At 31.0% G+C, this 12144-nt stretch overlaps 1 long non-coding RNA gene across 1 annotated transcript; it reads left to right on the top strand.

Moving 5' to 3' along the window:
* The first annotated feature begins 1668 nt into the window (after window positions 1-1668).
* On the top strand, window positions 1669-3221 carry LOC111994406 (uncharacterized). The gene is made up of 3 exons (XR_010623598.1): window positions 1669-2074; window positions 2388-2435; window positions 2974-3221. It is a non-coding gene; the product is annotated as an uncharacterized LOC111994406 (long non-coding RNA).
* The last annotated feature ends 8923 nt before the right edge of the window (window positions 3222-12144 follow it).

Below are 12144 nucleotides of genomic sequence, written 5' to 3' on the forward strand. Positions count from 1 at the left end.
ATATATATATATATATATATATTCAATAGTATTTTAAGCTATAAGAGATTTTATTAGTTGAGTTAATTAAAATTCATGAATATTTCGATTGTTTATTATAAATTGGATAGAGAACATTAACAACAAATAAGTCTATTACAAAATAACTCCAATTTATCAAAAACCTATAAAAGTTCACCATAGGTGGTGGTTCATTAAAAATAAGCAAAAATGCAAATTACTCCTTCTAAGTTTGACAAAAATTCATTTCAGTCATCTAACTTTACTTTCATTTATTTGAATCTTCTAAATTTCAAGTTCATTCAATTAAAATCTCTCCATTATTACTGTGTCTAATTTTTTAATTTTTTTTCCTTCAATTTTTTTTAAATTATAAATTTTCAATTAATTATTGAAAAATATATTTCAAATTATTTTATTTTTTTTAAAAAAAAAAAAAACCTAACTAACAGAAGTTGATAGAAATAAACCTTAATAAGAAAACTTAATTGAACGAAACAAAATTAAATAATTTAAATGAATTTTAGTCAAATTTAAAACGTGCAGTTTGAATTTTTGCCTTAAAAATATTATTATTAATAATAAAACTATCTTTTTTTTCTTTTTTCTTTTTTTTATCATAAAAACATGCACTTAGAAAAAAAAATTTATTAGACTTGATTATTGACGTGGCAACTGGCAAATCTGGGATATATATATATATATATATATATATTTATCCATTGGGAAATAATACTAACTAGCGAGGTTAGTGATCAGTTAAAAGGACCATAAACCCCTAAAAAACACAAGTAAAAACCCAACACACAGTTGAAAGTGAAGCCCTCTTCTCTTCTCCACCAAACCTTGATGATGGCTTCCACTTGCAACTGTGTGATTGGAAGAACCTTCCTCTCGTCCCTCAAATCAACCGTTAAACCAAGGCTCCGCCCTCTACGACGTCGTTTCCTTCTTCCACTTCCACTCCACTTCCTCAACCAGACCATCCACTCGTCGTTTCTCTCCTTTTACCAGGTTTCTTTTTTTTTTTCAATATGTAATAGAAATGATACAACGTAATTTGATTGTAATGTTTTTTTTTTTTTTTTTTAAAGTATTAGGTTGCTTTATATCAATGTAATTATATTATAATTTGTTTAGTAACCTAAATGTAACTTAATTAAGCTTTTGTTTAGTGTTACATTGCTTTATTATTCTAATAATTTGGTGTTAAATTGTTTATTTATTTATTTAAATAATGAAAAAGTGAATTCTAAGTAATTGAAATGTAAGAAAAAATAAATATTAATATATATATATATAACGATGGTGTGAAAAAGAAAAATTTTAGCCCGTTTGGATGGTGGGAAAAGAGGAGAGTGGAGGAAAGTAGAGTCGAGTTGGCTAAAAATATGCTTAGTCTCGAATTATGAAGCATGACATTTCATTTGTGGTGTGCTGTATCTGTGCCGTACCTACTGTGTCATGTTATAATTTTTTAGAAAGTGCCTATATCGCGTGTCATACTCGTACCTGTCTCCATGCTTCCTAGGTTTTAATTATGGAGTGTTACTTTTGGTTCAATTGTTTTTTTTTTTTTTAATGATAAACAGTCAATTCTAACTTTCTAAGTAACTGACATGCCGAAAAAAAAAAAAAGGGGGGGTGGGCTGTGGGGCAAACCTTACAGGTTATCACTGCTATTTACTGGTACTCAAGAAACTGAAGTTTGAGTGCTGGAGTAATATAGTATCACCTTTAAATTCGTGTGCATTCCCCATCAAAGAAGCTGAAAAATAAAAAGGAACTTTAGTTGTGTACCGTTTTTGGATTAACGCCAGGACAACTGTGAAAATAAAACACTAGTGAAAATGATGCCTGGTGTGTCTGTTCTTTGGGAGTTCATGTTACAGGTACATGAACTGTGACATGGCCAGAACAAATTCCCTACAAAATGAATATTTATTTTTTATATTTTCTTGTACATGTGATAGTCATGTATAATTTAGTTTGAATGATTTAGTGACAGATTTGTTACTTTCCTCAGATGGAGTTGATGATACATGAATTGTTTTGCTTCATACTGTCCATGAAGGTGGGCCCATTTTTTATATTTAGGTTGCATATCTAAGTCTAAACTCTCTCTCTCTCTCTCTCTCTAATTTAGGCTACAAATCACACCCTTCTATCTCTCATTTCTCTATGGAGAACCATATTATATTAATGCTATAGAACATAAGACCAGCAAATGTTTTCGACCATTTGAAAACTCTCTCTCCAAGGAGGTGATTTCTCACTATGCCAAGGAGGTTTCTTGAATATGGTTTGATTTCTGATTATCTTACACTTCGCTAGCTTCATAAAATGTTGTATGGGTAATTTAGTGATGGAATTGTTACTTTCACCAGATGGAATTGATGGTACGTGAATCGTTTTGCTTCATGCTGTTCATGAAGGTGGGCTTGTCGTATGCATATTTAGGTTGCACATCTGATCCATCTTTATAACAACACGTTGATATTTAGCATATGATTAATCCAATGCATATTAACTTTTTATACTATTCAGTAATGCTTCTCAACCTTGGAATATCTATTATGTGCCTATATTTCTCCTCCTCCAATTTGATTATTCTGTACTCTGGATGTTCATGTTGGCCTGTTCATCAATAAAAGTAGTTATATTCAATAGAAAATGGTAATATAATTATTTGTTTGGAGGTTTCAAGAAAATGTAATCATTGCAGGGTTATTTGCAAACCTGCTTCTTCATCTTTTTCTTCTTTTTTGATGAAAAGCGATAGATAACCTCATTACCATTATCAAGCAAACAAAAGAGGTAGATAACTCATTAAACTACTAAGAAAATAGCAACTGATGCATCTTCAAGTGCCATGTAAAGTAAAGTAAACCGAAACGCATGGAATTTGATTAGAATTTTTCTTTTTGTTGGATCATCTTGCAGTTGTGAATTGATTTTCTGTTTGCTTTGCAGAGCTTGGTCTATCAGTCCCCAGGTAAGGAAGCCACCAGTTTGAATGTTTAGCTACCCATTCCTAGGTTTTGTAATTCTTCCTAACCAGTATCCTCCTTTATGGAAATTGTTTCCGGAGGCTTGTGAAGAAATTTGGTGTAAATTGCTCTCAACTTGGAGTTGGATATTTTTTACTCAAGGTATAGGCGATCATCTTATTTATTACATATCTTGTTGAATAAGAGTAAACTGTTGCTCCTGTTTTTTCTTCTCTAGGATTGGTATAATTTCCTTTTCTGATGAAAGAATTTTTTCTTGCTGTTCTCGTGGACCATGGTAACATTCGTGGGTTCCACTTCCATGGTGATAATATACTTGCCAATATAGTTATTAAAATGCATATATTATATCGTATGTATCAAAAAATACTTTGGAAAATACAGGTTTTTACAATAATCAAATGTATTAAACACATTAAATGTTACTCGTATTATATTTAATTTATACTAAACTAAATACTATTTTTTTGCCAAAATGCAAAAATGCCCCTTGGGGTTCTGGTCAGTTACAAAAATACTCCTTAGGGTTTTGTTTCTTTTTTATAACTCCCTGAGGTTTTCTTATCTACCAAATTAACTCTTGGGACTAACTTTCGTTAGCTCTTATGGATGGAAAAATTACACAACCATCACGTGACCATATTAAGAAAACACTAACTAATTTGTGTCAATCACTGGTTACACAATGCTAATAAAAGTTAGTCTCATGGGTCAATTTAGTGGATTTAGAAGCCTTGAGAAGTTATAAGAAACAATTGAAATCCTAGGAATGTCTTTGCAATTGACCCAAACCTCAGGAGTGTTTTTGCATTTAGGCCAATTTTGTTCTTTTTTTATTACTATTAATGGCCCCATAATCGTTTATGAGAGATGCTACGTCTACAACAATTTTACAACATTTTTACAACAAATCATAGGTGGTTAGTTATTATTGGTTCAAATTTGAAACTAATAGTAAGATTACTTTTTTGCCTCAACAATAATAACCAGTAATAACCTGCCACTTAGGATTTGTTGTAAAATTATTGTAAAAATGTTGTAGACATAGCATTTTTCATCGTTTATTATGTCAAGTGCTGTTATTAAATAAGACAATAATATCAAAATTAATATTTCGTGGGTCCCTTTTTTTTTTTTTTTTCATATAACACGAACATTTTTAAATTTCTATAATTCGACCGATCAAATCTTGATATCATATATAATATGTACGTATGTGCAGTAGATTTTAAATAAGTAATAATCAAATTATAATAGGCAAAGCTTACAAGCCAAAACCAAGTAGATATATCAGATATTTTACTTGAAAACAGTTCCAAAATTTGAAAATATGTATATTAGATGTATCAAATATCTAATCAGTTGCTTGTTTTTTATATCTCGTAAAATTATTTTTATGAAATTAATCTACGATTGCATAAGCAGGCCCAATCTGGTGTTCTATTGGGCTGTGAGGGAGTTATTAAGGTTTTGAAAAAAAAAAAGGTCATACATTCAGAATGAACTAATAACAGATTTGCTTAAAATTCATGTTTCAGATTCATTGAGAGGCACATTACTTTCATTTCGGTGATTTTAAGCGAAAGTAGGACCTCGAATTAACCAGAATATAAAAAAATAAAAAAAAAATCAAACCATGGTGATCAACCACGCAGGAAGATGATATACATTGGATTCAGGGTGTTATCTTGTGACAGAACTGTCTCCCATTCTGTACAAAATCCATGTGAAAATGTGGTCACTCTTCATTTTTTTATGTGATAAAGTTGTTCCAATTCATTGCTATCAAATGCAAGAAGGGCCCAAGGGCCATATCCACAGACATGGCCCATTAAATATTGTAGATATTGCAGACTTTTATTTTTTTTATTCCTAGCTCCGATATTTACATCAAAGAATAGGTCATTTGAACCCGATGTGTCAATCAGTTAAACTACAAGGATTTTGGCCGTGGCAAGCTAGTCAGTTGTCTTTTTTAGTCAAATTTTATCTAACCTCACTCCAAATGCTCTACATTCCCCGGAACCCAAAATATGAAATTAACTCTCCATCTTTACTTATTTAGCCAAAAAAAAAAGCTTTACAAAATCTATTCTTGGTAACTTTGCAGTTCTAAAATGTTAGAACTATTTGCTGGTCCTGGGAATTTTATTCATTTCAACAGAACATTAATAATTTTCCTGGAAAAAGTCCATAACAAAACAGTGTAGCAATTTTCAATCCACGTTAGATTGAGTTATCCCATTTATCATTCGAAAATTTCAAAGTATATAAAGATACACTAATTTAACTCTAGTACATCATATAATTCATTTAAGCGATCAAACTTGATTCTAAAAAAAAGTGATCAAACCTTTGCATTATATTTTCTCTCAGAAGAAAAAAAGTGATCAAACTTTTAAGAAGGTAGACATTTGTGACACGTAGTAAAAAATATGAATGATGCTATTGCTAACGGATTTGAGTTCATGTACAAATAAATCCCATGATTTGCATTTTCAAAAATGTCAACTTGGGCACTAATTCCAAAATCAATGGTAAAATCTCGAAATTTTATGAATTCTTTCTACTCCTATAGTTCAAAACGAAAAGAATTCATTATTTTAAGAATCGATTTAGCATTAGTTTTAACTTTTAGCTTTTAGTTTTTATGTATAATTTTTTAAAACCTTACTTTTTTCTTATTTTTTCACATTTTTAAAATTTTTCAAAATACAAATATATTTTAGCATATTTTTAGCAAAAAAATTAAATAAATTATTCCCAAACAAACACTAATGTGTCAACTATCAACAAAGAAAAAATTTCCTAGGTCAATTCATTTGAGACATCAGCTTCCGAGCATTGGTCAATTATTCTTGCCTTGATTTTAAAAATAAATAAATAAAAGAGAGAGAGAGAGAGAGAGAGTTTTTTTTTTTTTTTTTTTTTTATAGGAGAGAGAGAGAGATTTGTTTAAGAATAAAAGATTCTCAAGGTAATGCAAATCAATAATCATAGTTTTTATAATCCCATCACGTTTATTGAGCACATGACCATGCACGTGTAGTAATGTGGCTTCGGGATCACCATATTTCTTCTACTGTCACGTCACGTGATTCAAAGTCTCTCCCACCAATACCAAAAAAACTTAAATATTTCTCACCAAAAATCTACTTCTACCTGTGTAACAAAAGTACATGTCAATAATTCCAAGTGGCAGTCTCTTGTTTAGGACTATGGGACAAATCTACAAGAAAATAATAACTTGCACCCATTCTCATGCTAAATTCACACCTTAATCTAATCATTGCCCTTAAAAATTATTTTGAGAGCACCATTTTCCCTTAGAAGAAACATGGATCACATCAACTCGTCTCATTGGGTCTTGAAAACCTTTTTTTCTTTTTGAGAAAATAGTAGGTATTGAAAACCTAGAATTGGAGCTTAGAGGTATATCCCACAACTCTTGTCTTGACCACTTTTATCGAAATAGCAGAAATTTTATCAATCCAAGCAATACATCCATACTTGATGCTCAAGTTAATTATTTAAGAATTACTTACTTTTTTATCTCTAGGTTTACCTCTTTTTAAGGTGGTTGTATATAGAACCTTTTCCGAACTGTTTTCTTACTTGAAATTACACTGATCGAGAGTCATTAATAATTTGTAACCGCAGGCAAGTAATTTAAATGTTAAGCATTGGCTTAGTCTAAGGTTCTGAAAATATATTCAAGAAACGAAAAAATGGTTTAGAAAATCAAACCATTGTCCGTTCATCAAACTTTGATGCTCAAGTTAATCATTTAATAATTACTTACATTTTCCTCTGGTGCATCACCCCTTTTAAGGTTGAAGTACACGTTATTTTCTCTAGAGCGTTTCCTTATATGGAGCTACATTGATCAAGGGTCATTAATGGTTAGTAATAGCAAGTAAGTGATTCAGACGACATGCATTGGCTCAGTTTAAGCTTCTAAGAATATATTAAGAAATAAAAAGATGATGGTCTAGAAAATTTAAATAGTGTCTATTTATCAATACTTTTATGCTTAATTTAATCACCCAATAATTACTTGTTTCCACTGGGTTCACCTTTTTTTAAGTGATCATATATGTTACTTTCTATAGACTATTTCCTTTTTTCTCTGGCTTCACTTCTTTTCGGGTGGTTGTAAACATTATTTTCTCTAGACCGTTTCCTTAATTTGAGCTACATTAATCGAGGATTATTAATGGTTTGTAACTGCAGGCAAGTTATTCAAACGTTGAGCATCAGCTTAGTCTAAACTTTTGAAAATATATTCAAAAAATGAAAATATGATAGTCTAGAAAATCGAAATAGTGTATGATCATCAATATTTTTATGCTCAAGTTAATCAAACGTTGAGCATCAGCTTTGTTACTTTCCCTAGACTATATAATTTTTCCTTTGGTTTCACCTCTTTAAAGGTGGTTGTATACGTTAGTTTCTCTAATTGTTTCATCATGTTAAACTACATTGATCAAGGATCATTAATAGTTTGTAACTGCAGACAAGTGATTTAGATATTGAGTAGTTGCACAATCTAAGTTTATGAAAAAATATTCAAGAAATGAAAAGATGATGCTCTAGAAAATTCGAATGGTGTCCAGACATCACTACTTTTATGCTCAAGTTAATCACTGAAGCATTACTTACCTTTTTTCATTGGGTTTAACTCTTTTTAAACTTTTTTAAATGGTCATAATCATATGCGTTACTTTCTGTAAACTGTTTCCTTACGTGGAGCTACGTTGATTGAGGGTCATTAATGGTTTGTAACCAAAGGTAAATGATCCAAACGTTGAGTGTTACTGACTTTTTTTTTTTTACATAGAGAATTTCAACCTATAGAGTCCGCTCCTAATGATAGCTCTTTATTATCAGACCAAGACATTAGTCAGTTTTTAATGTAAGCGGGGATTAAACCCCATATCTCTTATTCAACCATTAAAGACAATAATTATTTAAAAATTACTTGCCCTTTCTCTTTTAAAGATATATACATGAAATAAAAAGATGATGATCAAGAAAAATTGAAATAGTGTTTGGTCATTAGTATTTTAACACTCAAGCTAATCACTTAAGAATTAATTACCCTTTCTCTTTTTGTTCACCTTTTTTTAAGGTGATGTATACGTTACTTTCTTTGGACTATTTTATTACATGAAACTACATTAATTGAGGGTCATTAATGTTTTGTAACCGCAAGTAAGAGAGCCAAGCGTTGGGCGTTACTGACTTAGTCAACATTTAACACAGATGTTATTTACTCATTGCCTAGTTGATTAGTGATCTAAATATTTGAATTTTTTATGCAATTCCTTGGGCCTCTCCTGTGGTTCATCTAAACAATATGCTTAGTATGCTAAGCAAAGCAGATTCTGGTTTAGGGTCGAGTAGAGTAGATCTTAGTTTGGTGTGGAGTAAAGTTGAGTACACTTTTATCAAACATGAGCCTCTAAGCACAAGAGACCTGTCATCAATCCAAACAATCTCACCAAAGGACTCAGCAAAGATCTCTTAAAATAAGTTCCTTAAACTAATATAATAAGATATAATTGAGATGTTTATATACCCATTTCACTCCATAACCTAAGTAATCTTACAAATATAATATTTTTTACAATATTTACATGGACAGATTTTTAATATTATGAACTCACACAATATCTTTCTTTTTTTTATCTACTAATAATAATCTACCAAGTACCAACTACCAAGTAAGTAATTGTTTGTATAAAAAAAAAAATAAGTAAGTAATTGTAAAAAAATTTACTTTAACTTTAGTAATTTGCCTTTTTATTGCCATGAACCCTCTTATCTGCGTTAAAAGCTATTATTAGGAAATAGATTCTTAAAAAAAAAACAAAACAAAACAAAAAACAAAAAAGGGGTCCACAGAGGGAAGGAGTAGAGCTAAGATGGAAGTAGAGTCCAGGCTGGAATAATTTGTCCCACTCGTACGAATTTCATACACACAATAAGAAAACTTCGTACAAAGTATATAAAGCATAAAACAAGAAAATAATACGTCAGATCGATCGATCGATCAATCAATCAGGGAAAGGTGAAACGTACTTTGAAAAGCAAAATAAAAAGGGGTAGGACGGTACGGTTGGGCAGTACCTTTTTTTATTATTTAATAAAACTAGTACATTCATCTTGTACAAAGTCATGAATTTCAGTTAGTTTAATTAGTAAAGTTTTTGATAATTGTATAAGAGATTTATAGTTCAATCCCTACTTACATCAAAAATTAATTAGTGCCTTAGTCTAATAATAAAGAGTTACCATAAAAAACAAACACGATAAATTAAAACTCTCTTAAAAAAAAAAAAAAAAAACTTGTACAAAGTCATTTGAGTTTGCCTTTTCTCTTCCCAAAATCCCAGCCCATGCCCAGCCCTACCCACTTTTGACTTCTAAATCGCTAGCCCTGACTGGCTAGCATGGGTAGGGTTATGTTAATCCATTTTATTAGAGTAACTACATCAATTAGTGTATTTTATATATTTATTTTTACATTAAAAACTTACTTTTTTATTTTATATATTTATTTTTACAAAACACTTATATCAGTTCATCTATTCTATCACCTCTTTTATTTAAATAATCAATTTTTTCAATTTTTTTATTATTTCTCTCAACTAACCCCTTTATTATATGCGCGCTCTCTCTCTTCATGATCTCGCCATGATCTCGCCGGACCAAAACACTGGCGATCTTCGATGACCAACAACCCACTTCAGCCACAACCCAACTACGACCCAAACACCAGACCCAACCACGACCAACAATCCACTTCAGACATACCCACCTCTTCTTTTAAGCACCGGTCAAAAAAAAAAAAAAAAAAAAGCAACCACAGAACTCGCTAGATTGCAACCCACCAGAAAAAATGAGCCACTGTGATGTGTGATGTTGATGTTGGGAGGAGGATGGTGTTTGGGTCTGAAGAGATGAGAGAGCAGATGAGAAAGAGAGAAGAAAGAGAGAGAAGAGAATAGAGAAAATGAGAGAGAGGAGAGAGAAAGTTCGCATCAGGTGAGAATAAAATATTATTATTATTTTTACAATACTGCTACAGTGCAATTTCAAAAATAGAATTGCACTGTAGTAGTATTGCAAAAAAAATTTACAATACTTGGCATTAGCATTTTCTGATGCAGAGCATTTTGGGCTTAAAATGCCAAATTTCTCTTACATTTAGCATTAGCATTCCTCAATGCTAATGCTCTTATATCAAACAACTTAATGTTCTATTAAGATAATACGCATCACATTATGAACACATCACGACGAACTCAGCGAACTAAATATCCCTTTAAAGAAAAACAATAAATTTAGGGACACGTTGAGTTTTATATCTAATATTTTATAACATATTAAAGTGGTATATTATGATTTTTCTTTTGAAGGTCCGTGGTAAATTACGATTGATAAAAGCTTTATGCTAATTACATAATCCAATTACTTTTTACCTATCATTTTCACTTGAACCTTGTTTTTTGGGAAACATTTTCACTTGAACCAAATCAATAAAAAGTTGTAAAATTAATAAGTGTAAAAAATAAAAATTGGAAAAACAGCATTGCAAAACCAGAACCAAAAACGATGTACTTTTGCCCCCTCCCTCTCCTTCTTCTGCACTCAACACGTGCCTATCTTTATTAATGTTATTTATAAAAGTCAGTCTTTTTTTTTTTTCCCTTTCAGTTTTACAAGTTGCAAAACTCAAAAATGGCCAGCTGGAACTGATTGTCGGTGCTTAACTCTCTCTCTCTCTCTCTTCAAGGTTGTAGTTCGGTGGCGTCAGCTCAGCTGCATATACATTTTTTTTTTTTTTTTTTTTGAGAATCAGTGGATATAGATATATCCCACTAATAAAAAATTATTTTTCCCTTTTTTTAAAGTTAGGGAGGAAATGTTTTTCATTGTTTGGCAAAAGAAAGAGAATGTTGAGGATGGAAAACTCACGAGAAAATTTTCTCTCCCGAGCCCACAATTTACATCCTCCCAAATCATGAGGAAAATTGTGGAGAGAAAAGTGCTCTCACCGTGGAATTACACAAATGCCCTCTCCCACCTATCCTCTTCACAAACACAATAGATGTTCTAAAATCAAGTAAAAAATAAATAAAACAGAGAGAGAAAAAAGAGAGAATGAGAGCATTAGCTGGAACGTTCTTGAATGAGGGAGAAAAAGAAAGAAAAGAAGGGAGATAAAGAGATAAGGACAAACATGTATGGAGGAAGAAAAAAAGACAGAGAGCTAGGGCTGGAGAAAAAAAGAAAAAAAAAAATGAGAGCACTTATTGAATGAGGGAGAAAAAGAAAGAAAAGAAGGGGGAGATAAAGAGATAAGGACAAACGTGTATGGAGGGGAAAAATGTACGGATGAAATGAAATGATAAATAATATAGAGAATTAAAAATCTTAATTGAGAAATGTTACTACAATATTTTCACAATAAATTTTAAGTAACAGATTATTATTAGTTAATATTGGTGAGTAAAAAAATAATTTCAGTGGTGGGTTCAAATTATAACTATTAACAACTTTCCGCATAAATTTTGTTGTGAAAATATTGCGAAAAATGTTGTGGACGCAACACTTCTCATTGAAAAATATAATTGTTGGTAAATTTTATATTATTTAATGAGTACAAATAAATCTATTTCTTACCTATTATGTAACAAGGGTATAATAGTCAATTTATATAAACTACATTTTATACTCTCACTTTTCTTTTCAACCAAACAAAAGAGTTTTCCACCCTCTCACTTTTCCATCTCTTCAACCAAACACACACGAGAGAAAACTAAATATTTTCCATCATCTCACAATTTTCCATTCTCCTACAATTTTCCATTCTCCCACTTTTCCATCCTCCAACCAAACGGACTCTTAGAGAATTTTGATTGTAGCTCAAGGGAGTGTGAGCTTTTTTCCATAAGGAAAGTGTACTATGACCTTTCTTCTTGCTAATAGTGTGACTGTTTAAGTTTTTAAGGGGCTGTTTGATAACGCTGTTCTAGTAATGTTGTTTGTATTTTTTAAAAATACGTGAGTGAAAAAGTGTGTGAAAATGTATGAATGTTGTTTAAAAACTGAAAACATGTATTTA

The sequence above is a fragment of the Quercus suber genome, unplaced genomic scaffold (assembly GCF_002906115.3).
Source record: "Quercus suber isolate HL8 unplaced genomic scaffold, Cork oak 2.0 scaffold_348, whole genome shotgun sequence".
NCBI lineage: Eukaryota > Viridiplantae > Streptophyta > Magnoliopsida > Fagales > Fagaceae > Quercus > Quercus suber.